Here is a 24,537-nt window from a genome sequence, read left to right as displayed (position 1 = left end):
TATCTTTTCACCAGAGGTAACACACACACACACACACACACACACACACACACAAACACACATACTTTTCTGAAACTCACTTATTTTTTAGTTATTATGTTTTAAAGTCAATATAAAATTACATCTTTTGATATATGGTTATTTGAATTTTAGCACATGTATATATTTGTGTAATCATCTCTGTAATGAAATCACAGAACAATCCCCTCACTCCATAAAATTTCCTGTTATTATTACTTCGTAGTGAACCCCTCCACTGCTAACATCTGATAATCCCAAATGTGTTCTTTATCAGTATGGTCTTTTGATGACAAAGATGAGATCATACAGTATGCAGTGTTCTAAAGCTGATTTCTTTTTTTTTCTTTTTTCCTTTTAAAAATAATAAAAAAAACGATAAAAGTGATACAGAATTTCAGAACAAGATGATAAGAAATTAATAATGGTTATTATATTGCATATTGTCATCTTCAAAGTAGTTGCTCAGATTACCAGATATGGGCATGTTTACAGTCTCAGAAGATTGCTGATTTCTTATACTAGGAATACTATCTGAGATTCATCCAAATTGTTATATAAATATCAGTACTTTGCTTCTTGTTTATTAAACTTTTACTTTGAGCTTTAATTATAATGTTTCCATGCATTCAAAAATATCTTACACTATTTGATGAACGTATATAATTTATAGAAAAATATGAGGACAGTACATAGGATTTTCATATTTCCCACGCCCAGTTTTCCTCACTATTATCTTATGTTAGTATGGTGTATATATCACAACTGAGAAGCCATTATTAATATATTATTAACTAGTCTATACATTATTCATTTTCCCTTTATTTACTATTTTCATGTCCCATAATCTGATTCATGATTCTCTATTATGTTTACTTTTTATGTTTCTTTAGGTTCTTCCTGAGTGTGATGATTTCTCAGATTGTCCTTGGTCTTAGCTAATGTTCACAGTTTTAAAGATAATGTGCTAGTCATTTTGTAGAATATCTTCACTTTAAGATTTGTCTGATATTTGTCACAGGATTACATTAAGTGTATGGGTTTTGGGGATAAAGATAGCGAAGATCTGCTTGTAGCATTTTTACCACATCACATTCAGGGTACATAATATCAACAACATCTATTACTGTTGATATTCATCTTGATGACCTGACTAATGTATTCAATTTTATTGATCAACAGTATTCTATTATGGATGCAACTGTTTCTTTATTCATCCACTGAAAGATATTTATTTAGTTATTTACAGCATTGAAAATTATAAACACTGTTGGTATAAATATTTGTGTACAGATTTTTGTAAAAACCGGTTTTCCTTACTCTAAGGAAAATATTCAGTAGAAGGACTGCTGGGTCAAGGGTAAGAATAGATTTAACTTTGTGATAACATATCAAACTGTAGCATTGCTACCAGTGATGAGTCAGTTTCTGTTTTTTATCATCACCAAAACTTATTGGTGATGGTTTTAATTTGCATTTTAAAATTTGTGTATGATGTTAAAATTATGGGTGTCTACTTGTCCTCTTATACTCACTTTATTGAAATGACTAAGTGGTTTATCTATTCTTGAAGCTTGTTTTTTTTATTCTTTACTGTTAAGTTTTCATGGTTGATTTTCTGAATGAGCCCATTGTCACATATGTGATTGCCAAGTATTTTCTTACAATATAGCTTCTCCTTCTGGCTTATTAATATCATGTCTTTTTTTTTTTTTTTTTTTTTTTTTTTTTTTTTTTTGGTTTTTTGGTTTTTCTCCGGTACTGGGAACCGAACTCACGACCTTGCGCTTGCTAGGCAGGCACTTTGCCGCTGAGCTAAATCCCCAGCCCCTAACATCATGTCTTTAGCAGAATAGGAAAACCGTTGTGAGAGTGACTCATTTACTGATTTTTATCTTTTATGGATCATTCATTTGGTGTCAATGTGCAAGAACTTTTTAGCAAGTCTTAGGTTTCAAAGGTATTCTCCTTTGACGTCTTCTACAAATTTAGCTTTATGCTTTACCTTGAAATATACTTAGCTATGAAGAAGAATGAAATTATGTAATTTGCAGTAAAATGAGTGGACCTGACAAATATCATTAAGCAAAATAAGCAAGACTCAGAAAGACGAGTATTGTGCTTCATTTTGGGTAACTACAAAGTAAAAAATAAAAAGATGGCCTGAAAGTAAAAGAGAAACTCTTAAGGAAAGGGAAAGGATCCCGGGAGAGCATAGGAGGGGAAGGCAAGAGACAGTAGATGGGTGGGTGGATACAATCAAAGTACAATATCTGCATGTATAGAAATGTTACTGTAGAATATATTAATTAGTACAGTTAATATAAATTCGTAAAAATAGCAAGGGTAAAGGAAAATGTATGAAACAAAAAATACATTTATTTTTGATATATTTTGAGTTAATTTTTTGTTTCAACCATGAGACATACATGTACTACAAAATTATTTTTTTTTTACTTGTGAACATCAAATTGTCCCAACAGTGTTGAAAAGAGTCTCTTTTCTCTACTGAGTTGCTTCAGTATCTTTGTAAAATGTGAAGGCCCATATTTGTAGAGGGTTACTGATTGGCTAATTTTTGCTCCACTAACTTACATGTCTTTCTTCTGGCAGTATCACACAGTATTAATTATTATAGCCAGATTATAAAAACCTTTAAAAATGGCTAAAGTAATCCTTTCCTCTTTATTCTTTTTCAAAATTCTTTTCTTCGTAGCTTTGTCTAATTCCTTTTGATGTCGTATGAATGTTAGTGTAATTTTTCTATATCTAGGTCATATCTGCTTGAGATATTCATAGAAATTATGTTAAAAATTTGTGTGAAGATGCAGATAATTGGCATTTCTACTTAGCTGTATTATCCATTTAATGAACACTATATGTCTTTCCATTGATTTAGTTTTTATTTTTTTCTGAACATTTTTCAGCATGTACATCCTGTAAAAGTTTTGTGATATTTATAGCTAAGTATTTCATGAGATTGTAGCTATGATAAATGTTAATGTTTTCATTACTAATATACAGAAGTGCACTAGTTTTTGGTTATTGATCTTGTATCATGTGTTCTTGCTAAATATTTTTGTTTTTCTATGATTGCTTTGTATATCTCTTGCAATATTTTATGTAATAATGCTCTTTAAATGGACACAATTGTATTTCCTTCTTTCCAATATGCATACATTTTCTTTTTATTGTTATATGATATTGGCTACCACTTCCAGAGCAATGTTGAGTAGAAGTGATGAGAGTAACATCTTCCCATTTTCCCTATTTCAGAAGAAAAGTATTCAGTCTGTCACTCTTACATATATGGTTAACTGTAATGTTGTTTCTTTTTCTAGATTCCTTCATCAAGCTGAAAAAGTTCCCTTTTCAGTTTGTTAAAGGGTTTATCACATGTTGAAATTGAATTCTGTCAAATGACGTTTTGCATTGTTGAATACAAATATGCGAATTATACTGGACTAAATATTAATTTTAAATATTGAATTCCTAGAATAAGCTTCACCATGCCATGAAGTGTTGCTTTATTTTTTAATCTGCTAATACTCTGTTAAGGATGTTTGTATCTAATTACAAATATAAAGTTATGCAGTTTTTAAAATCTGTAATATCTTTGGCTGATTTTGGTTTTGAATGTGGTTTTACAAAATTAAGTCAGAATTATTGTCCACTTTCCTAGAAGGTGTTTTTAAAAATTTGCTCATTCATTCTTTAAATGTTTGTTATATTTTATTAGAGAAATGTTGAGGCTTGGGAATTTCTTTTTTGGAATATTTTTAGCTATGAATTCATTCATTTGATTAATTTAAGACCATTCAGAGTAAATTTTATCTAAGAATAATTTAGTTGTTTGTGCCTTTCAATGAACTGTTTGGGATTTCTGAGTTTTGTTATTATATACATTGACTTGTTCATTGTATTTCTTGTTATTTTAATATCTCCAGGTGATTACTTCCTATTGGAGAAACAGGAATGCAAATCCCTGGACTAGATATGTGTACATCTAAGATTTTAAGAAATTACTGAATAATTTTTCAAAGTAGCTATGCCGTTTACCTTCTCACCATATTTTTTAAATTTTTTACCTATTTTAGTTCTGTTCAACACTTGATAGTCTCTAGTTTTAGTTTCAGCTACTTTATTTCCAAGTTATCTTTACAAGTTTTTTTTTTTTTTGGCAACAAGAAATCTCAGTTTCACATCTTTGACAATACTAGGTGCTGTCCTTGAAAATGGAACCTTTCTATAAGGGATGTATATTAGTGTATAATGTTTTCAATTTAAAATTTTAGTGAATATTAATTTTGCAAATCTTTGCCCTTGGTTTTTGATCATTTAAAATTCTTTGTTGTGAAGTTTTTTTCATCACTTTTATTCATCTTTAATCAATTATTTTATTCTAATTGCTGAGTTGTAAGTTTTCTTTATAACACAAGATTTTTATTTGATCTATCTATTGCAAATAGTTTCTATTAATAACATATTAATTTAAAAAACACTATCTGTAAAAGAACATCTATTTAATTTTAAGTCAATTTATTTCATTTTTGATAATCTGTGTGGTGAGGTTTTTTTATGCATGCATGAAAATTTTAAGTGTGTAACTAAGGAAAAGTGGCATAGTAACACTTCCTGTTAGTGCCCTAAGAAATCCACACTTACCCATTTTTCTGTGAAATTGCTCTCTCTCTCTGAACACTCCACCACAGTCAAAGGTCTTAGTACACCTTTATATTGTTTGTCTTTTAGTCTCAAATACTCTGTGAGGGGCTGGGGATTTAGCTCAGCGGCAAAGGCGCCTGCCTGGCAAGTGCAAGGTCATGAGTTCGGTTCCCGGTACCGGAGAAAAACCAAAAAAAAAAAAAAATAAATAAAATAAAATCAAATACTCTGTGAATAATAGTCATGTCACCATAACCTGAAATATTATTCCAAAACTTTAAGGTAATCATTTAATATTGCCAATATTTATTAATAGTTAACATTTTGTTAATTGATAGGTGTATTCTTTAGTGTTCCTGAAGTGCAGTTTTAGATTTTTTTTTTACTCAATTGCATCATTCACTAATGTAGATTATGAGTTAACTTTCTTTATTCTAAGCCTCAAAATCTCCGGTGCCAGTGTGGTTATAAATCTGTAAAAAGCAATGTGGACTAAAGCTACCTTTGCTGAGAATTTTATCTTTTGCTGAGAAATTTGAAGCCAAATTTATCCTTATTTTATTGACTATAAATAATAAAAACTGTTTTGAAAGATTATCTGCATGTTTCTTAATAAAAATTTAAAAATAAAGATTGTGTGTAATTTAAGAGAAATCCTCAGGAAATTATCACTTTTTTCTTTCTTTTCATTCGTTTTTCTTAGTTTGGATCTACTCTTAGATTTATATTAGAAAGTCTCAAAATACCCTTCAAATTCCAGCCTGCATTTTACATCTGTTTATATTTTTTAGGAAGATATTTTTAGTTAATGTACATTGATTCTTTTTTTTTTTTACATTGATTCTTTTCTCCAGGATTTATACTGAGGTAAAATTTTTATTTCAGCAAAAAACTTTGCCTTTATTTTTAGTGATACTTGTGATTGAACCAGAACCTTCTTATTGACTCACATTCCCAGTCATTTATTTATTTATTTAAACACAGGATCATGCTAAGTTGTTCAGACAAGGTTCAGTTTGTGATTGTCCTGTCTCAGCCTCCCAGAGTGCTGGGATTGTAGGCATGTGTCACCATACTTGGCTTCTAACTTTATTTTTATAACTGCTTGTACTTATCTCATATGCATGTCATTCAACTACTGAATAAACATAATATTCAGTTTACTCTATTACTTGTGTTTCCTTGGTTGCGACTATAATTTAATATCAAGGTGTTATACAACATCAGATGTTTGGTGACATGTGCTGGTTTTACATCACATAAAAATTCTGTGCTTCATGTCGGTAATGCAAACTCAACAGAAGGTGTGTTGGAGTCCTCTGCAGCAGTAGGAGACTGGTAGCCTTCCCTTAGCAGCCCACACAGCGCTCTTGCTTCCTTTCGTTGGCTATAGATCCTAGCTAATGCAGTGTGCATCAAAACACAACAGCTTTCAGCCATGGAGGCCAACGGGCCCCAGACTGTGCCATCTTCCTAGTAAAGTTGCAAAGTGTCTTAGATCCTTACTGACAGGATCGAGCCGAGACCCACACAGAACCAGACCAGATCTTCTGACGCAAGAGAAGTCTTTATTGGGGCAACTGCACGGCAGGCTGCCCAGCGGACTAGGACAGCCCTGAGCTGAGCAAAGCATGGGGTTTTTAAGCTGTCCTTCTTTTGGGGAGGGTGTCTGGGGGCCAGAACATTTTCCGGGCGGGTTGTTGGTGGGCCAGAACAGTCCGAGGGGGGGATGTCGTTTGTCAGAGTTGAAGGTCTGGTTCCGCCAACGCGGATGAGGGCGAGGTTGACTTTTGTTGAGGGGAACTGGAGGGGAATAGATGAAGAGGAAGGAGTTTTATAAACTCCTTAATAAAAGAGCTTAAATCTCCCACGGGGGCGCGGGTTGCCTTGTGACTTATCACTTACCACACCAATGGCACTGGTTTTCTTTTTACTATTTTCTTTCCAATAAGTCTATAAACAATGTCCTTTTCTGATTTTTAAAATTATTAATTTTTATTTTTTAATTTTCTACAGTATTACAGCTCCTTGTAGCTTGAAGAGAGAAAATGTCTTCAATTTATATAAAGTTACTATCCCCCTTTTTTAGAGATAAAATTCATTTTTAAAAGATTGCTCTCTTTCACAATACCTTATTTGTAAATATATTAAAATAAGATTTTACATATATTCTAAATATTTTATAATAAGATTTTAAATATATTCTAAATATTTTATGTGGTTATTTCTCACTATAGGCTATGGACACTTTGAGGTCTGTAGATTACTTAATATTCATTTTTTTCTTATTTACTAATAAAGCTCCATTTTAATCTGGAGTGGATATGTAACAACTAAAAGTATATTTCCTCCTCCATTTGCATTACTAGTAGATGTCTGATACAGTTTGACTGAGACTTAAACATAATTCCTTTGTTTTAGCTTCTAGGAAGGCTCTGCATGGGAGGTGACCCAGCAGGCACATGTATTCTGTTTCTTGTCCTTGTTCTTCCTGCATGGAATGTGGACGTAAAGGTTAGAGCTGCAGCCTCCTCAGAGCTTTCACTTCTAGTAAGAGGCAGCATTATTCATTCTCATGGCCATGAAGTGAGGTCCCTTTCTGTAGGATGACTGTGTCATCCCAATTCTTATGCACACCTGACCAAGATAAGATGTCTCTGTGTCCTTATCAGATGATTTACACAAGCCTAAGTCCAGGAGCAATAATTTTCTATCTTAATTGACTTGATCTAAGGAACATATATTTCTGAACCTAGAACCAATATCAGCTGCTATGTGATGGGGAGACAGTAAAACAGATGCTGAGAAGTTCTCTGCAGTGTGGACTCTATAGTCCATATTTTCAGTCACTCAGCATACGTACAATGGTACCTCAGTTCATGAACTTAACTCGTCCCACAATTCTAGGAAAGATGGCTGGGTTATGGTCATGTTCATCACTCAATAGGGAGTTCACAAACAAAAGCAAAATTTTGCCAAACACTTTGTTTGTAAACCAAATTATGAACAGAAATATTTGTCAACTGAATTGTTACTATGCCACTTTTCCTTAGTTACACACTTAAAATTTTCATGCCTGCATAAAAAACCTTACCACACAGAAAGATAACCTGAGCTTCCCTTCACCTAAAATAATTGTCCTCACCCTTCAAGAACACTCTCAGCCCTCAGTTCCCACAGTACTTCCTGCCCTCCTTGAGCCCCATGCCTCTCTGTCTGCTTTGAATGCACCTTTTGCCTACTTTAATAAATGTACTTGTCTCACCCGATGACAACTTTCATATTATTTGTCTAATTATCTTAAAAAGACCATTTTTATTGTTGCTAAACCATGTCTTACTCAGTTTTGTATACATAGTCATTAATTCAATATTTGGAAATTTAGTAATTGTTTGTTGAACTGTCAGTGTTTCCATCAGGCCTATTTTAGTTCATATTTCCTTTACACCTACTATTGGAACACCAGGAAAGGGAGCAGGGAAGTAACATAATTATTTAAATAAAATTGTATGAAGCTTTAATAAAGCATCTCTGTAAGTATGGTAAATGTTCTAACCTTTTACAGGCTGGACAATAACAAATAACTTTAAATGTAAATATATTTTGAAAAATTAATAATGAACATCTTTTAGGTTAAAGTAAAATTCAACTATGAAAATAATGCATTGCTTAAAGGTGCACATGCACTTCTACCTCTCCCTCTCTTTCTCTAATGTATACACACACACACACACACAGAACATGCACACACACTCATTGAAATGTCAGTGTTTATTTCTTTAGCATGATCAGTTAGGTTGTGATAATGGTACATAAATATGATTACAAGGTAAAATAGCAGCATACTTTGCTTAATTGCACTTGCACTTTTGAGTGTCTCAGTTTTTACCACTTCTCTTTTTAAAAACAGTTCAGATAATTATTTTATTATAAGAATAAAAATTAATAAAAATAATAACAATGTGGCAGTATAAAATTTTTAGAATATTTAAATGAAAAAGGATAAACCCATTCAACAATCAAAATCTTGTTTTTAAAAATTTACTTTGTTTTCTAACTAGAAATCACAAATTTAAATAAATGTGAAAACAGTAAGTTTAGAAAGATATGAGCATAACCACTAATTTTTATTTAACAAATTAGCAAATGTAGTTGACACACACATGGCATCCAGCCAGGTGATTTTTAAACAACAACAATAGATATAAATATATTTTTAAAATTCTTTCTCTACATTTCTCTTCACGGTCATAAATAATGTCCAGGTTAAATGAAAATGTTCCCAAGTGAAGTGTCCTATTACCTATTCTATCCTTTATCAGCTTCACATGTGCAGTTCTAAGGTAAACACGCATCATACACTTGGAAATTTTGATTTCAAATCTTGACAGCACATTTCCAAAGGTATAACATCTTAATCAAATTTAAAAATAAAACATCTCAGTGCTGAGCTTGGTTGTAAACCTAAAATTATATAACATACATGTTTTTATGCTTTGTCAATTACATTTGAAATAGGGGACTGTTTGTTTCAGCCCTTCTAAAAATGAGACGAAGATGAGAAAACAACCTATTTCCTTATTAGGATCAGGAGTCAAAGGACTCAGCCAGGAGCCGCAGGCTTCAAGAGCACAGAAGATTAAGACATATATTGGATTCATGATGGAGGGCAGAAAGTTCATTTTCAAAATAAAACAGAATTTTATTCATATTCCTTTTAAAATTCAGATTGCCATTTGCCAGCTGACCTGTGACACGGCAGCAGTGTATTACATTTTCAATGAGCAGTCTGTCTGGAGCTGCTAGTGGGAGAAACTGCTTCCCGGTTTCCAGGTTTATATTTTCTAAAGTAGGATATTGTTGTCAGAATTTTAGATGGTGCCAACAGGGGCAAGGTAACATATTTATTTTTAATAAGGAAGAGATGTAGAATCGTATAGTCATCAGCATTATGCATGGAATAATCGTGTTCAAAAAACATACAACAGCTCAGGTAAAATGTGTACATGGGACAGTCAAAGATGAGGATGCCAGCATCTCAATGAGAAATCAGGGCAGGCCAAAAAATGCATCTTTATTTAAAAAATAAATATATGCTAATGCCTTTTAGAACAACTTTTGGTAGAGTGCAAGTCAAGCCAAGGTTTTCTACAGTCAGGGACTAGATTTATCCAGCTCACCATCTGTCAAAATTATATTATCGAAGACACATATGCATAGATACAAGACCACTGATTTTCATATATATTAAAACCTGAAACTACTGCAGGATATGAAAACCTACAAACTGTTAAGCCAAAAGACTTACATTTAGAACTTTTTTTCTTCACATTTTCTTTAATTCGATTCTTTCTGTGACCAGCTTTCAGGGAAAGTGGACATATAGTCTTTGGGAACACACAAATTGAGATCATTCAAGAAATATCAAAATAGATACTTTTAGAAAATATAAGCATAAAAAAGGGGATATCTCTTTCCCTTGCTTTTGGCCTTGTTCTTCTGTGTGAACACATCCAGTTAAAATGTAGAAAGATAGAATTAAGATGAGGACACTTTTTAATATCAAGTAAACAAAGATGATGTTTGTAAAATCAGAAAACTAGAAATAATGATGATACAGGTGACCAGACAAGTTGACTCAAGCCAAGACAATACTAAATGTATTTCACCCTTGGAAATACCTCTGAAATAGGAATTATTCCTGTGCTATTTTTGTTAACCTCTCAAATGAGAAACAAAGGAAGACAAGCAGCAGTTTTGCCTATGTGATTTGGTACTATACTTTTAAAGTGGAAACAAATAGAGGGATACAGAACCTCATATTTACTTTGAATAGAACATATTTATATGTTGTTCTCACATACTAATAAGAATCACATATTTGCTAGATAGGAAACATTGACTTTAATTCATTTGTTACGTTTAACTAAATGATTGATTTGCAGTTAAAGCTCTTATGCTTTCTTCTGTCCAAGTAAATACAACTTTGAAATCATATCCTGCCATGTGAATGATATAATTATGCCATTTTATTATTAATATCACACATTTCACACATTATACAAATTATTCTTAATATTAGTTATTACATATAGTATTAGTTATTATATACTTTTTTACTTAATGATTTTATTTAAAAATGACAGCAGGAGTAAATTGAATGACAATGGATTTCATTTAAGGACTACTGTTCTACAAGCAGATAATTTCTATTATAATTTAAAATTCATGGCAGGAAAGGAAAAGAAAACTGGATTTTCTTTGTAGATTTTTCTCAAATGTATTTGCATGTTTGTTGCTGTAGTTTAATTTCTACACAATCTCTAAATTTTGATCCACAAGGTATCAAAACTCATCCAACTTCTTAATGGATAGGGACAAATAAAATTTCATATCATTCAGTTTTATATTTTCTACACTTCAATTACATAAACTCTTCTAATTGTCATGAAATCCTAGATTACCTTTGATTTTTAAGTATCTGGTTTTTTGTTATAGTCAGTAGGGAAAAAGGAAAAATTATTTCATTGCATGCTTTCTTCTATTTTAATTACTAAAATGTACTGTGTATACAATCAGTATAATATTCAAAACAAAAGAAAAGCTTTTAATCCAAAGAAAGAAAATAGAGAGAAGGAGAAGGTAGGAAGAAAGAAAGAAATCATCTTTAAACAAATACGTAAATTTTAAGTGCAATAGAATTAATTTGAGATAATTTGATTTACATGTGCCATATGTCAAATCATACACTCCCCTTCCCCCAAACACATGCCTCAAACACTATCCAAAGCCTGCAAATCCTGATATTCTGGGTTTATTTGTGATAAAATATTAGCCCAGTCTGCCTAGACCTAGTGCTGTAGAGCAGGTTTTATTACATAGCATTGTAAATGACTGTCAAAATTGATGAAATTAGTGTCTTTTGAGTTATAATGTGCTTGGCACATGTCACTGAGAATGTTTTCCAGTAGCTCACACAAGCACCAAACCAAATTTTAATTTTTTTCTATTTATTTGAAATTTCTAAATAGTTTCAAGCCAGAGACTTAACCAATTGTACTCCAAATACAAAATAGGCGTGAACTTTAGCAGCACAATGAGATTGAGATTGCTTCTTCACTGGGCTAATTCTCCCAGAATCCACTGTTCATCTCATCACTCCTTATGAAATACAGAATCCTTAATTGGTCTGTGCTTCTCCAACATGTTTTTAATGAAAACGCAGCACATAACTCTTAGTTTGTTGGCTGCCAGAGCCCAATTTACAAAAGTGGGAGTGCGAGATAAGAAAAGAGTACATCTGCAGAGCAGGCTGCGCAATGAATCACACGGTGCCAGAGTTGAGTAGAATATAATTGAGTCCAACATCTCTGAGCACTTTCACCATAATTAATGATAATCTGTAACAGAGGAATCTGAGATTCCAGTTCAGAGAACTGTTTAATTAGGCCAAGTAATGAAAGCAGAAGCAGTACAAGAATATGGCCTGTCTCATGATTAATGATTCATGCTACTGAACACAAAAGTGCCGCGCCGTTAACTCTAACGGATGCTGCATCTCTCTGGCATTTACAAAATAGTGAAATGCATGCAGTTTTGTATTTTAAAGATGTAACTGGCAGTATCCTTTTCTGAGCTATTTACATGATAAATATGGTTCCAAAGGTAACTGTCTTCACAGATTCTTTGCTCTGGGGTAGTTTAAGATAAATATGGTATCTGCTTCCACATCAGTATTAGGCAAGTGCCATTCTAGCACAGGATAATTAACACTTTCACTTTCTCTTACCAAGTTACTAGAACACTATTTTGAACCTTTTTTTGTTTGGAGGAAATGTGTATTTATTATGCAAATCATACATTTTAATGTTTAAGTAACAGTCATTCATTTATACAATGATAAAAATTGTTTGATTAAGGATCATATCTGAAGTCTAGAAAATATAAAGCATGCTTCATAGCTATTATTTGGGGAGATCAAAGTATAAAATGTCTTTTCAGGAGACAGCAATTTAACATTGGGATTGTCTTGCAAAAATGAGAGAATACAGGGGCTGGGGATTTAGCTCAGTGGCAAAAGCGCCTGCCTGGCAAGCGCAAGGTCGTGAGTTCGGTTCCCGGTACCGGAGAAAAACCACAAAAAAAAAAAAAAAAATGAGAGAATACAAAAGAGAAAATGGTTTGCCTGAGGCCTTAACTTACAAGCCAGTGTATACATACTTTATGCCACTACTTACTCACTGGTTCAATAAAATAAGGAATAGTACTTATCAGAGAGCAATAAGCAAGGCCTGTGATAAGACAACTTCCATTACAAAATGTAACTCCTACATCTGCTGTATTCTGTTTACAAGAAAACTGGATCTCATTCAGTATCTACCACAGAAGCTTCTGTGATTCAGCACCCATCTGATTTCATATTAATTTGAAAGACAACTTTATCCATTACATAGCTTAGAAAAAGAAACCATGAAGTGCATCATCCTCCTTACCCTTACTTCCAGTACATAAGGGCATGCAGACAAATCACAAAATTGCAGCTCTTGTTTGACATTCGGATAACTGTTGGCCAAATAGATTATATGTTCTCACTAGCAATATAACTTCAGGGTTGCCAATAGAACAGGATCCAAGTCACCCCAGAACAACTGACAGAGATGTGAAATTTTAATGCTTATCTTAAAATAGTGCAAATTTTTTGCATGTCTTTTACATAACCTAAAAAATGGATTAATCTTCCAGTGATGTTTTGTAGAAAGTTATTGATGACAAAATGAGACGAATGAAACAATTTAGTGAAATATTATCAAAATATGATTTATTCTAAAATTTTAAGTATATAAATACATATGTTTAAATCTTGCTACATATGCCTAAATATTTAGTTTTACGACTCTTTTGTAAGAGTAAGCACATTTCTTTGCTTACCTCTGTAAACATGGTGTGTTTATACATAGAATGATATATTACTATATAGTGATAACTGACATTTGCATCATATACGAGAGATAGCAATACTTTTGAGAACTAAAAAATGAAAGAAATCAAAGGACTTCCATGGAACTTTTATTTATTCTTTAGCCACTTTGATTTTTATATATTATCATATACTTTAATACTTATTACATAATGGTTCAACATAATTTTTATACTTTATGATGCCATGAAGACAACCAACATTCAGGAGAAACCACAATTCGAACTTTGATCTTTCCTTGGACTAGCAGCATGCAGTATTACATCTCCTGTAATGCTGGGCAGCAGCAGTGAGCTGCAGCTTTCAGTCAGGCACACAATCATGACAGTAAACCATCAATACTTTGCAGCATACTGTGTTGCCAGCGTTTTTTTTGGATATCGTGTTTTGTGTTTTCACATCCCATCATGTCTGCAAAATGCCCATCTGTGAGTGTACATGAGATATTCATCACTTTATTATAAAATAGGCTTTGTGTTAAATGATTTTGCTCAACTGTAGTCTAATGTAAGTGTTCTGAACACTTTTAAAGTAGGCTGCACTGAGTTGTGATGTATCTATTGATAGAATAGGCAAATTAATGCCCCTGGATTTGTGATATTTTCAATTTATGATTGGTCTTTCAGGATGTAACCTCACAGTCAAGGAGCACCTGTGTATTCAAATAATTACCAATAATATTTTTTTTGGCTGAATGGATTGTGGAAAATAGAGAAAAAGTAGACTTTATAATGTATGTAGTTCTGAAAGAAGAAGTAATTGTTTTATAATGCATAAAAATAGTTAAATTTTAAAAATATTCTACATAACAGGCACTGGGCTACACAACTTTTTATTTTTTATTTAGTTTTTATTTTAAGGAGAATTTAAAAAAAACAATAGCAAAATACCAACAACATACACAAAAATGAAACAAAGCAAAAACAATAAAAATGATACAGGGTTTTAGAACAAAATGATAGGAATTATCAGTGGTTGCTATATTTCACACTGTTATCTTCAATGAAGTTGCACAGATTACCAGATGTAGGAATGCAAGATTCATCAAACCATTAAAGAGAATAATTTGCAATATAACAACCATTGGTGAATTCCTACCATCTTGTCTAGTGGGCTACACAATTTGATATATTAACTCACTTATTTTTTGCAAAAATAAATCTAATAAAATAATCAGAGAACCATGTTTTATTCCACATTATATAGATGAGAACACAGAAGCTAGTTCCTCAGCATATAATAGAAAAAAATCCATGATATCAGTGCATAAAATGTGTTTGTGGCTGCAAAGTACGTTTAAGAAATCCAAATGCTAGCTTTCTGTTCTGTCATACTCAGTAGGATAACACATGATCAAAGATGACTGCTATAGTTCTAGTTATTCCATTCCTACTCCAAACAGTAGCTAAGGGGTAAAGAATTTGCCTTTCCTTTAAAAGTATCTTCCTATGTAAATTGCATACAGAGTCACTCCTTAAATGATATTTATTTATAGGAATACATGGAACAATATTATAGTCACGATAAGTGATTTTAAACTTGGTAGCCATGCAGGGCATTGTGGCACAAGCCTGTAATCCCAGCACTTGGGAGGCTGAAGCAGGTGGATCGTTGTGTGTTTGAGACCAGCTTGGGCTGAAAAGTGAGCTCAAGGCCTGTCTGAACTGCATAGCGAGACCTTGTCTTAAAAAGACAAAACAAAACAAAACAAAATCAAAATTAAAAAAAAAAAAACAAGCTTGGTAGCCATGTGTTCAACTTAAATTAGACTTGTTTCTCCAAGAAATATGATGGTACAGCACACATATATCAGACGTGAACCCACATATCTACAGCCAACTGATACTAAAGCAAAAACCCAAAACATACATTGAAGAAAGAACAGCCTCTTCAATAAATAGTCCAGAGAAAACTGGATCCTTACATAAAGAAGACTGAAACTTGAACCTATCTCTCACTCTGTATAAAAATCAACCCCAAATGGATCTAAAACCTAAATGTAATGCCTGAACTTTAAATAAAATGAGTTTGCTTTTAATTAAACCATAATTTGGAAATCTTTAACAGATAACATTAATAAAATCTCAAATTATTTAAAAATTAAACAGCATATTAGAAAAATGAGTAATTCAAAGAAAAGAAGAAATTATTTTGAGTTAAATAAAAATTAAAACATCATATAAAACTTTATGAGAGGCAGTTAAAACAGTTCTTGGAAAATTGGATTATTTTTGTAACAATTATGTAATTATATAAAATTATATATGCAGATACATAATGGCATCATAGTTTATAATATAAACCTATGCATTAGGATATAATTATAGACAAAATATAAAGCATATGTGTCATATAAATGGTCATAATATTAATTATAAAATAAATCATTTATTAAAAATTAAACCCTAAAGTAGAAAAATATTGAACACAAGCAAGCAAAAGAAAAGAACTAAGGCATGATTAGATATTAATGAAGCTGAAGAAGAAAATCAACAGAGGCTATCAAATAAAAAGCTGGTTCATTGAAACAATCATTTAAATTGATAAATATAAGTCACTTGAGGGAGAGGAGGCAAAGAAAGAAAGGAGGAGAGAAAAGGAGATGAGAGCTGCCAAAACTGAGATTATCAGACATATAAAGAGAAAACACTTGCAACTCTGACAAAGAAAGAATAATAGGGAGTTAAACACGAATAACAAATTTAATCCCACGAATTAAGCAAATTCAATAAAATTGGTAAAATGCTTAAACCTCACTCTAGAAGAAATATATAGTCTGAATTGTCAAATATGTATTTGTGGACCTGACTTTGTAAGTAAAATTTTCTAACAAAGGAAACTTCAGGTCAGTATGGCTTCACTAGTGGTTTCTACCAAACACTTACATGAAACTTAATTCCAGTTGCACACATTCTTCTGCATAAAATGGAAGTGAATGCTTTTTATTCATTTTTGTAAGGCAAGCAATTACTTTGATAGCAAAATCAAGCAACAGATAAAAAGAAATAAAATTGCATAATATTCTTTAAAAATATGTAAATTCTCAACAAAATATTTGCAAATGGAATCTAGTAATATATAAAAAGACAAAAATATAATGACAAAGAGGGGTTTATCCTGGGAATTGAAATCTCTTTCAATATTTGAATACCATTCAAGTTATACCACATTTTCTGCAGTTCTACATAAAAACAATTAGAGAAATATATATAGAAGAAAACTTTTGACATGATTTGACATGTTTTTACTAATAAAAATATCAGCCAACTAAAAATAGAGGGGAAAATCAATTAGAGAACTTCCATAAAATAGCTGCAATTTACATCATACTTAATTGTTAAATACTCTTTCTCTTTCCTAAGTGCTGAAGAGTGACAAAGGTGATTTTACTCACTGCTCCTGATAAAAATCATAGTGGAAAGCACAACACTGCAATGACAAGAAAAATAAAACTAAAGTAATACATATGATAAATTAAGAAATGAACTTGCTTCATCATCAGACTGATATGATTTCCTACCTAAAAAATTTAAAGAATCTAAACAAATATAGTTAATAGGTGATTAAACAAAATGAACAGATATTTATTTCTTATACTGACAGTGGCTGGGAACTCCAAGGTCCGGGTCATGCCAGATTAGGCTTCAGGAGGGGGCTCACTTTCTGTTTTGAAGGCAGAAACTATTTTACTGCATCCTCATCTCACATGATGAAAAAAAGACCTCTGGCATATATTTCTTTACTTATAAAGGAAATAATCCTACATGAGGACCCCTCCCTTATAGTCCCATCTAAGTCTAATTATCTCCCCAAAGGCCTACCTGGTATAGGCGTCAGTGTTTGAATTTTGGAGAGACACATTTCAGTCCATAGCAAATTAATTAACTGAAGAAAAGTTTTCTGAACTGTGATTATGTGTGTTTGTGTATAAGCATTTTGAATGATTTATAATCAAGAGTATAAGTAAGGAGAAAAATAGAGGTTAGTAGGAAGTCAGAAGAACTTTCTCAAATGGGAAGAGGAATAAGAAATGGGGGAGGGGAGAGGAAAGGAAGCAAAAAGTATTTAAAGAAACAAAGAATTGAAATAAAAATAATGGAAATATAGATTTTGCAAATGGTGAGGAGAAGAATGGTTTGAGGAAGGGAAGGAAAACGGGACAAAAGTAATTAAAATGTGTGATGTACATGAACATATCCCCCATGATAAATTTGATCAATACATACTACAAACATGTACAGAAAAAGCAAGACCTACATTAATGGGTCATGTTTTCTTTGCATGACAGTTATTAGTTTTCTTACCTTCCAAAGTAACATACTTTAGGATTAGTACTGAAACAAACAATGAAGTGGACTATTCTCAAGTACAGATTTCAAGTATCATATGGCTATGCTGTGAGAGGGCAAGTCACTTCGAGGGAAGAGGACTATTCTGGTTCGTATTTTACCTTGGAAGATTTAACATATAAAAAGACTCCAATGAAGAGATAAGAAGAAAATCTATAGTGTTTTATTTCTATTCCAACAAAATGAGAACAAATATAATATTTTCCTTATTTGTTACATGATTGATACTTTTCAAATCCAATGGTAGTATTCAATATACTCATATATGTCTCTAATAGGACAAAGAATTCTAAAAATGCCCTTCACTGTAGAGGTAGGAGTATATTTCTTTCAATTTTATGTAAAATATGTTGAATGTCTGTTATGTATGTGAAAATGCATTTTTTCTAATCTGCTTTTCCATACATTGATTCACCCTCTGTAGTGATCAGCATTAATCATTCACTTGCTGATATTTTATTTCTAATTTAGTTCAGTTACATTCAAATAATAGTTCCATTTTTCTTTTTAGAAGCACAAAAATAATTGTATTTTAGTTTGGAGTGGCCTGGATATTTTGGTATGTTATCTCCTCATGACAGTAATAGGCTTAGTCTGTAAACTATTTCAAGAACCTAATCTCTTTTCATTACTTAAAGTGATATGCCTCATACTAGTAGACCAAAAATTATAAACATATACATGATAAAATATGCATATACATAAATATATATACATAGAAATGTACATATGTATACATGATTAAATATATATATGTTCCTCATTAAAATTTCATAGTTTTCTTTCTCTAAGACCTGAATGCATGTATTTATTAGATTTTCAGCTTTTCTTTGCATTGTGAAGAAATTTATCTTACATTCTATTTTTATGGTATTACTTTCATAAAGATATCTTGATTTTATTTATTTTATTATCTGTAATGAAACATCTTAATTCTATTAATTTTTTCACTTGATTTATTTGGTGTACCAGTATAAAAGTTATATAACTTGTAAATAATGATAATATGGTTCTCTTATTCCATGCTATAGCTCCTCTGTACACTTTTCATATAGTGGTAACATAATAGGTAGGAAACATAGAAACAAAGAATATAAAATTTAATAAAAATTTCATTTTCATTTTATCTTGAGAGTCAATATCATGTTTCTTTTAATCTCTGGTTAAAATAAAAGTATGTTTGCCTGAACTTAACTATTCATAATTTTATTGAGTAATGCCATTTTTTTTGTTTTAAAATGAATTTCAATATTTTTATGTAAAAAGGTAAAATAAAATTTCATAACAAAATAGTAGGAGAATAACAATAGTTAACACACTACATGTTCTTATCTTTAAAGTAGCTTCTCAGTGTACAAGATATGGGCATAAAAGTTTCTCCAACCAATCTTAGCACAAATCTTTCTTTTTAATGAACTCAGAGATACTAATAGTATAACTGACTTGCATTTTTCCCTTTTCCCTACTGTCCTTTCCCCTTTCACCTATTTTAGTTCCTTTTACCTTTTGAACAATTTCTTCCCATTGTACATTTTTTTACTTTATTTACTCTTTCAGTTTCTTTCACCAGAGAGATAACATAATGTTTCCTTGTGTAAGCCTGATTTATTTCACTAATAAGTATGGTCTGAAGTTGTTTCCATTTACCTATAAAAGTCTCAAGTTTATTCTTCTTTATGGCTGAGTAGTACTCCATTGTATAAAGATACCACATTTTTTTTTATCCATTCCTTGGTTGATGGACACTTGGGTTGTTTCCAAGATTTAGCTATTACAAATTGTGCTGCTATAAACATTGGTTCACACTTATTGCGGTAGTATATTTTAATTCCTCTGTGAAGATACCCAGAAAATAAATGAGACCTCGAATCCTAGTTTTTTGAGGAATCTCCACACTAATTTCCACAGTGGTTGTACCAATCTGTACTCCAACCAACAATGGAGAAAGATTCAGTTTTCCCCACAGCCCTGCCAGCATTGGCTATTGGTTGATTTCTTGATGATAGCCACTCTTTCTGGGGTGAGATGGAATCTCAGTGTTGTTTTAATTTGCATTTCTTGAATAATCAATGATGTTGAACATATTTTCATATATTTATCTGCAATTTGCATTTCTTCATCTGAGAAGTGTGTAATCATCTCAGATGACCTGTTTTGGATTGGGTCTTTCAATTTGGAGAGTCTGATTTTTTCATTTCTTTATATATTCTAGATAAAAATTCTTTTTCTACAGATAGAGAAATTCTTGTTCCCATTCTGTGGGTTCTCTTTTCACTGTGATGATGACTTCCTTTGTTGTGCAAAAGCTTTTTAATTCTATAAGATCCCAGCTGTTGACTGTTTAAAGTATTTCCTATGCAGTCTGGGTTTTGGTCATGAACTCTACCTATGTCTATACCTTCAAAATTTCTACCAACTTTCTTTTTCAGTTGGTTTAGTATATCTGATTTAATAGTTTGATCTCTGATTCATTTTGATTTTAGTTTAGTGAATGGTGATAGACATGGGTCTAGTTTTAGTCTTTGGCATGTAGAGAGCTTGTTTTTTCCAGCACCACTTGCTAAAGAGGCTATCTTTCTTCGAGTAAACATGTTTGACCCTTTGTCAAAGGTAAGGTGACTGAGTGTGTTTGTAGTGTACTGCATCTTCTAATCTATTCCATTGGTCCTCAGCTCTGTTCTTAGCCAGTACCACACTGATTTTATCACAGTAATTTTGTAGTATAATTTCAAGTCAGGGATCATGATGTAATATACCGTATTAACAGAACCAAAGACAAAAATCATATGATCATCTCAATAAATGCAGAAAAAGCATTTGAGAAAGTCAAGCACCAATTCATAACATCCCTATAGAAAAATATCTTTCAGTACACTCTGTAGTGCTGGTTTGGTGACCATGAATGTTTTCAGTTGTTCCTTGTTATGGAAGTACCTTATTTCTCCATTAATTTTGAAAGATAGTTTTGCAGGGTACATTAATCTGGTTTGGAAGGTGTTTTGTTTCAGGACCTGAAATACTTCTCTCCAAGCTCATCTTGATTTGAGGGTTTTGTTGAGAAGTAGACCATGATTCTGATGGGCTTTCCTTCATAGATGATCTGTTTCTTTTCTCTAAGAGTTTTTCATATTCTGTCCTCATGCTGAATTTCTGAGATCTTGATTATTGTATGTCTGAGTGTAGATTTATTCTTGTTATGACTAGTTGGAGTTCTATATGCCTCACTTACTGTGTATCAGTTTCTTTTTCCATGTTTGGTAAACTTTCTGCCACTACTTCTGCAAATAGTTTTTTTTTTTAATGTCATTTGTGTTCACTCTTGTTTTTTCATTAACAGCAATTAGTCTTATATTATTTTACTCTGTGCTGTCTTGTAGCTTTTGAATTGTTATTTCTTGATCTTTTATTATTTTCAAGAAATCTTTCCTTTCATGATTGCTAGCTGTTATCCTGCCTTCATGGTCTGAAAGTCTATCATCAGTTTCACTGAAGCGGTTTTGCCAGCTTTCACTGGAATTTTCAATTTCCTGGATATCTGCTTGAATCTGTTTCATGTGTTCTATTTCTTTCCTATATTAATCATTCATGGCTTCCATCCTTTTCCTATCATCATCTGTTTTTTAAATTTAGCTCTACTCTAGATGTGCTGAGCAATTCCTTTATGAATTTTGACATTTCTTTTTTAACTGAGAGATTATTTCTGATCTGATTTCCTTTATGGCATCATGGATTTGTTTCTTTACTTCAATTGCTATTATTTCAAAAATATCAGGTGTGTGTCTTTGTTATGGTTTCATTCTGGATATCCTTCCAATGCCTCATGCTGTCATGGGGCAGGTTTTGAGAGTTTATGATTGATTCATGGGTGTGACTGCTATACCCACCCTGGAGTGGATAGTTTTCATATGTAAGGGAGACAAGGAGGCTGCTTGCAGCCACTTCTCCCTTTTGCTCTTGCTGCTTTTGCTATCTTCTGCCACCATAAACAGTTGCCATATACCATCCTGCCCTGGAGTCAGCTGAGTGTGGACTGAAACCTCCACAGACTGTGAACTAAATAAACCTTTCCTTCCTTAATTCTGGGTGTCAGGTATTTTGTTTTGGCAACAAGAGAAAAGTAACCAAGACAGAATTTGGTACCAGAGAAATGGGGTAATTGCTGTGACTATACCTGACCGTGTGGTTCAAGAGTCTTTGAAAATGGCTTATGGGAATTATTTGGAAAGGTTTGGAGGTGTGACCTAAAAGAGCAGAGGTGGAACACCTTTGGCGGTTCTGTCTGGCAGATTCTGGTAAGAGCTCTGAAGACCAGAGGCTGATAGAAATCTTGCTGGTAAAGACTGGGTTTGGGTGTTGTCTGCTGGGAAAAAGGACTGCATTGGTTGTTGGACTCCAGATAATGTATGCTATGGCTTGGCAGAAAGTTTGTCTGCATTTTACTTGTGCCCAGAGACTTTGCCTGAGACTGAGATTAAGGGTGGTCAACTAATTAATCTGGCAAATGAAATTTCAAGGCAGTCAAATGTTGAGGCTGTGGCATGGCTATTGTTGGGGGCTTTTAGTCACATTTATATTGAAAATCAAGAGCAAAGAGCCCAGCAGAACGATTTAAACTGTTGTGAGTTTGGCTAGAAATGAAGCTCCAGTAAAGCTATGGACTGCAATGATAAGGGCGAAGAGATCTCTATTGCTGAGAAGGAACAAAAGAATGGAAAAAATGGCCTGAGGGCATCACAAGAAGCAGCAAGTCTCTACCATTTGCAGCCTCAAAACTGCAAATGTGAAAGACTTTGCTTTAAGAAGGAAGCCGCAAAGCACCATGTCCCAGAAGGTGGCAGTGGCTGCACCAGGTTCTAGAATGGCAGTGGCATAGAGAATTTGCTCCACAAAATTGGATGCAGAGTGCCCAGTGATCCAGGCACTCAGCCCCTATGGTGAAGAGAGAGGAAAGTGTGGCTACTGCTCCAGGTGGCAGCAGACCATGGCATCATCCACATGGCATTGGTTTTAGGTGCATGCAGAATGCAAGAGTTCTGAGACTATAAAGGCTTCCACCTGGATTTTGAAAGGCCTAGGAGGCCAGGCAGAGTGCCCCTGAGATGGCAGTGTGTGAAAGTGTGAGTGTGAAGTGAAAGGTGCAGTGGAGACCTCAGAAGTTTGGAAAAGCCAGGAACGTGGATTGTCTGAGGAAAGCAGCAAGGAGGGAGCAAAGTAGGGGCTAAGAGAGAAGCTGTGGGAGCTGTAACCACTGGAAATCTCAGAGGGGTGGAGTCATGGAAAACCTTTGGAGCTCACAATGTACCACAGATTACTTCAGATGCTGGACATGGAACTACAGGACATAATGTTAGCCCTGCTGGAATTTGGAGTTGCTTTGGTCCCAGTGCTCTATATCCCTCTTCTGGAATGGTAATGTTTATTTTGTGCTATTGAATGTTGGAAGTGTTTAGCTTTTCATTTGTACAGGGGCTCACAGCTAAGAGTTTGCCTTACATCTTGGAGGAGATTTGGGACTTGGACTTTTCATAATGCTATAACTGTTTAGATTGTAGCAACTCTTAGAGCTGGACTAAAGTGTCTTTTACATGAAGAGATGTTCATGAATTTTTGGGAGGCCAGGGGTGGAATGTTATGGGTTGATTCTAGATGTCCTTCACAATGCCTCATGCAGTCATGGGGCAGGCTTCTAGGGCTTATGATTGATTCATGGGTGTGAATGCTACACCCACCCTGGGCCAGATAATTTGCCAGATATGTAAGCGAAAGAAAGAGGCTGCATGCAGCAACTCCTCCCTTTTGCTCTTGCTGATTTTACTATCTTCTGCTGCCATGAACTGTTGCCCTCTGACATGTGTAACCCTTCCTTGGAGCCAGCCAACGACTGGACTATGGACTGAAACCTCCATGGACTATGGACTATGGACTGAAACCTCCACAGGCTGTGAGCTCAATAAACCTTTCCTTCCTTAATTCTGGGTGTTAGGTATTTTGTCTCACCAATGAAAGAAAAGTAACCAAGACAGCCTTCCATTTTCCTGTGTCTCATTGTCTCCTGGACTTGTTGTGGATAAGCTGGAGTTCTGAAGTTGCATTTTGCTCCTGTGTTTTGTTCATTTTGTATTTCAAAAGTTTTTAGTTTATTTTCTATGTTGATCCTTTAAGTTTTTGTAGTAGTCAACTTTATCACTAGTTTGAAGGCCACTCTTGGCAAGGTTTGTTTTTCAGAGGTATCTTCTTTGTGTGGAAAGTTCTTGATTTGTGCCTGTCCCAAGATCCTACCTTCCAAATTAATTAAGAGTGAGATGTTGGTATCTATTTGGCTCAGTCTCCAGTTCCGTGGTGCAGAGTACAGTGAGATTATTATCCCAGAAGTTCCCAGTATTGCTACACAAGTGAGAACAACTCATTAAAATAGATAAGACATCCTAGCTAAAGTAGTATAATTAGCAATAACAATAGCATCAAGAACAGTTTAGAAACTAACAAACTGTGGTAACTATTAATTATGTACCTTCAACCATAGAAGCA

The sequence above is a fragment of the Chinchilla lanigera genome, unplaced genomic scaffold (assembly GCF_000276665.1).
Source record: "Chinchilla lanigera isolate Chin_1 unplaced genomic scaffold, ChiLan1.0 scaffold00048, whole genome shotgun sequence".
Classification (NCBI taxonomy): Eukaryota; Metazoa; Chordata; class Mammalia; order Rodentia; family Chinchillidae; genus Chinchilla; species Chinchilla lanigera.
This window is presented reverse-complemented; position numbering follows the sequence as displayed.